Genomic DNA, 5,000 nt, shown 5'->3' on the forward strand with positions numbered 1-5,000 from the left:
TAGAGTCTCGTTCGTTATCGGAATTAACCAGACAAATCGCTCCACCAACTAAGAACGGCCATGCACCACCACCCACCGAATCAAGAAAGAGCTATCAATCTGTCAATCCTTCCGGTGTCCGGGCCTGGTGAGGTTTCCCGTGTTGAGTCAAATTAAGCCGCAGGCTCCACTCCTGGTGGTGCCCTTCCGTCAATTCCTTTAAGTTTCAGCTTTGCAACCATACTTCCCCCGGAACCCAAAAGCTTTGGTTTCCCGGAGGCTGCCCGCCGAGTCATCGGAGGAACTGCGGCGGATCGCTGGCTGGCATCGTTTATGGTTAGAACTAGGGCGGTATCTGATCGCCTTCGAACCTCTAACTTTCGTTCTTGATTAATGAAAACATACTTGGCAAATGCTTTCGCTTCTGTTCGTCTTGCGACGATCCAAGAATTTCACCTCTAACGTCGCAATACGAATGCCCCCGCCTGTCCCTATTAATCATTACCTCGGGTTCCGAAAACCAACAAAATAGAACCGAGGTCCTATTCCATTATTCCATGCACACAGTATTCAGGCGGGCTTGCCTGCTTTAAGCACTCTAATTTGTTCAAAGTAAACGTGCCGGCCCACCCAGACACTCAATAAAGAGCACCTTGGTAGGATTTCAACGGGGTCCGCCTCGGGACGCACGAACACGCACGAGGCGGTCGCACGCCTTCGGCTCGCCCCACCGGCAGGACGTCCCACGATACATGCCAGTTAAACACCGACGGGCGGTGAACCAACAGCGTGGGACACAAATCCAACTACGAGCTTTTTAACCGCAACAACTTTAATATACGCTATTGGAGCTGGAATTACCGCGGCTGCTGGCACCAGACTTGCCCTCCAATAGATACTCGTTAAAGGATTTAAAGTGTACTCATTCCGATTACGGGGCCTCGGATGAGTCCCGTATCGTTATTTTTCGTCACTACCTCCCCGTGCCGGGAGTGGGTAATTTGCGCGCCTGCTGCCTTCCTTGGATGTGGTAGCCGTTTCTCAGGCTCCCTCTCCGGAATCGAACCCTGATTCCCCGTTACCCGTTACAACCATGGTAGGCGCAGAACCTACCATCGACAGTTGATAAGGCAGACATTTGAAAGATGCGTCGCCGGTACGAGGACCGTGCGATCAGCCCAAAGTTATTCAGAGTCACCAAGGCAAACGGACCGGACGAGCCGACCGATTGGTTTTGATCTAATAAAAGCGTCCCTTCCATCTCTGGTCGGGACTCTGTTTGCATGTATTAGCTCTAGAATTACCACAGTTATCCAAGTAACGTGGGTACGATCTAAGGAACCATAACTGATTTAATGAGCCATTCGCGGTTTCACCTTAATGCGGCTTGTACTGAGACATGCATGGCTTAATCTTTGAGACAAGCATATGACTACTGGCAGGATCAACCAGGGAGCTGCGTCAACTAGAGCTGAGCAGCCGGCCGCCCGGGAGTGTGTCCCGGGGGCCCGCGCGAACACGCAAGCGTCCGCTCAATTATTCTGCAAACAGGAGGAGGCTGAGCTCCCCTGCACAATACACCTCGAAACCCTCTCAGGTCCCGGCGGCGCGCAGCGCCGTCCTAAGTACTTGGTCGGGTTCGAGAGAGGCGCAATCGCCCGGAGTTAGGCGAGTAGACGCTTTAGGTGCGACCACCCGTGCTCCCAACTGAGCTTGCCGCTGCCGACAGAGGCCCGGGAGCGTGCTGTCGTGGCATTGCCGGCGGGAGACAACACGCGCCACCTACGGTGACCGGCAGCTCCAACGCCAGCGCCACAGAAGGGCAAAGGCCCCACGTGGGTGCCGAAGCGAACTCTCCCAGCACAGCGCACGTGCCAACACGTCTGCACAACTGCGATACAAACCACCAGCGAGAACCGCTGGGGCGACCGAGCAGCAGACGGCGTCGCGGCGCCGAGTGCCGGGCGGCGGCGCATCCTCAACGCACACAGTCCTCAATCGGACCAGCACACTGCAGATGTCCACCGCGCTTCGCACCGGGCCGGCGAGGACCCACTTTGGCTGCACGGCGCCGCGCGCAGGGTGCCCCGGCGCGCAGCTGCGCCGCCTGCCGCGTCCGTCGGCCGGCGCGCCTGCCACTGGGCGCCCCCACCAGCCGGCTGTAGCGCGTGCGCCCACGCACCGCGCGGCCAGCACGCCGGGCGGCCCCCCCCTCACCGGCCGGGGACAGTCCCACCCACCCACAGCCGCGTATCGCTTCACACCCAGATCCACATTCACGTTCATTGGTGTGGTGGGTATCGCTGACACAACCGCGTCATAGCTGTACCGATCGTTGCCCTCACAGATGTACCTCCAGCAAGATCAACCGCACCACAACGGGTTACCAGTTGTTCATTTGCGTAACGTCACCAGTAAACGTACACGTCCACGTCCATCCCCGTTTGCAAAGTCAACTATTATTGCATGCCTGCCTGTCAGGTGTCAAGACACACTACATCCGCTCACATCCACGCAACAAAATGTGCCCGACTAGAGGGCACGTGGAAGGTGCCCCCGTACGTATGCGATGTCCATTGCGCGACGAACTGTCAACCGGCCTCTGTAGCATGTCGCAGATGTGGAACGCGGGACACCGTGCTATCACATTGTGTGAGAAGAGACTACTATGTCTGCATACACGCGCCACTACATGAACAGACGGCTCATGCTGATCGCCATCCACTGCGTCCATTACTCCCACACGTCTCTATGGCGTACCACACTGCAATACAGCTGTTATGGGGAGATGACACGTAGCTGTGTACACAACATTCTGAGCGGGTTGCGGTTGGACAACAATACATTAATGTAACGTGTCATATGCCATTTACAGAGCAGGTTAAGGCACAACGTGGGTTAGGTTAAGGCACAACGTGGGTTATGTTAAGGCACAACGTGGGTTATGTTAAGGCACAACGTGGGTTAGGTTAAGGCACAACGTGGGTTAGGTTAAGGCACAACGTGGGGTAGATTGCGGCACAACTTGGGGTAGATTGCGGCACAACTTGGGGTAGATTGCGGCACAACTTGGGGTAGATTGCGGCACAACTTGGGGTAGATTGCGGCACAACTTGGGGTAGATTGCGGCACAACTTGGGGTAGATTGCGGTACAACTTGGGGTAGATTGCGGTACAACTTGGGGTAGATTGCGGTACAACTTGGGGTAGATTGCGGTACAACTTGGGGTAGATTGCGGTACAACTTGGGGTAGATTGCGGTACAACTTGGGGTAGATTGCGGTACAACTTGGGGTAGATTGCGGTACAACTTGGGGTAGATTGCGGTACAACTTGGGGTAGATTGCGGTACAACTTGGGGTAGATTGCGGTACAACTTGGGGTAGATTGCGGTACAAATTGCATTACATTGCGGTGCAAATTGCGTTACATTGCGGTGCAAATTGCGTTAGGTTAAGGTGCAACACAGGTTAGGTTAAGGTGCAACACAGGTTAGGTTAAGGTGCAACACAGGTTAGGTTAAGGTGCAACAGAGGTTAGGTTAAGGCGACATAGGTTAGGTTAAGGTGCAAGATGGGTTAGGTTAAGGTGACATAGGTTAGGTTAAGGTGACATAGGTTAGGTTAAGGTGACATAGGTTAGGTTAAGGTGACATAGGTTAGGTTAAGGTGACATAGGTTAGGTTAAGGTGACATAGGTTAGGTTAAGGTGACATAGGTTAGGTTAAGGTACAAACTGGGTTGTGTTTTGGTACACATTGCGTTGTAGTACAGTACACGTTAGGTTTGGGTACGGTACACATTGTGGTATGGGATGGCGTGTTGGTGGGGGGGGGGGGGGGGCGGGGCGAGGTTCGTTCATATTGACCGTAGGAAGTGGATGCCCGAGGCAGCGTCAGTGTGTCAAAGGAGGTATGTCACGTTGGGATGCGCTTTTCGGTAGTGAGAGGGGGCGCGCCGTGTCCGAGGTTGCGGCAGACCTGTGTGTTTCATTCCTGCCAGTGTGTTTGTTCTGTAAGACGAGGCAGTGTGGTGATGTTGGGTGCACCCCTGTGTGGGACATGTGTGGGTGTTGGTGGCTTATCTGAGCAATTGTGGTTGTCGGACGAGTGGGATATTCTGTTTTATGATTGGACCTCGTGGCCTGGTTATCATAGTCTGGTTGGTGTACTGTGGCGGATAGGATGCACCGGACGTTGGTCCATGGTGGTGCTTAATTATTGCATCTGTGTCTGTTACAGGCAGAGAGTAGTGTGTGATAGAGTGTGTGGGTGACGTGTGGTTCCTTTTGTTTGCACAGACGTTCAGCATGTATAGGGGCATTTGCGTATTTGATCTATCTATGTGGGCCTGCATAGTTTACTGAGCAGTGCTGCGAGGTGACTGAACTACGAGCGACGTACTCATTTACAGCGGAATGGTTGCCTTCTACCAAAGATGGCGTATCGACTCTACGACAGCGTTGGCACCGCAGGAAGCGGTGTCGTAAAATGGCCCCCACACCGTCATCGTTGTGCGGGGTAGTGACCGTCTATATTGTGAGAGGAGTCCTGTTTGCCACTGGGCGTGGGGTCTCGCGTCCTGCGGTTCAGTGCCCCCAGGGAAGCGCGCGGACGTGGTGCTGCTGCTGCTGTAGCAAGCGAGCTACTTAGAGCATGTATAGGGACAGCGGGAATATGGCATATTGGATATAACTCTTCATGAAACGCATGATATAGGGGTGGATTGCACGTTACGAGTGCGGGAAGAGTCCGCCGTTCATCCGCTGGAGTTGCGATTTGGGCGGTTGGGGTGGGGCACTTGCGGGTGCGGGTGCGAGTGGAGTGGAGCGGAGCGATGATCGGTCGACGACTTCGTGCGGCGCAGGCACTGGCGTTGGGGCTCCTGTGGTGGACAGATGATGCAGGCTTTGTGGGTGGCGTCGGAAAATGGGCACTGTGGGCCCTAGCGATGTCGTCGTCGGCTTGTCGTCTCATAGATGGCAGTATCGTCGGTGCAGCAGGCCATGTTGCGGGAGACCTG

At 54.7% G+C, this 5,000-nt stretch overlaps 1 non-coding gene across 1 annotated transcript in view; it reads right to left on the reverse strand.

Annotated features, from left to right (window-relative positions):
* Positions 1-1,434, reverse strand: part of LOC126114181 (small subunit ribosomal RNA) — a 1,909-nt gene extending 475 nt beyond the window's left edge. Inside the window, exon 1 of the ribosomal RNA XR_007525079.1 lies at positions 1-1,434. This exon is cut by the window's left edge and continues 475 nt beyond it. This is a non-coding gene — a ribosomal RNA (small subunit ribosomal RNA).
* Between the last annotated feature and the right edge of the window lie 3,566 nt (positions 1,435-5,000).

The sequence above is a fragment of the Schistocerca cancellata genome, unplaced genomic scaffold, assembly GCF_023864275.1.
Source record: "Schistocerca cancellata isolate TAMUIC-IGC-003103 unplaced genomic scaffold, iqSchCanc2.1 HiC_scaffold_291, whole genome shotgun sequence".
NCBI lineage: Eukaryota > Metazoa > Arthropoda > Insecta > Orthoptera > Acrididae > Schistocerca > Schistocerca cancellata.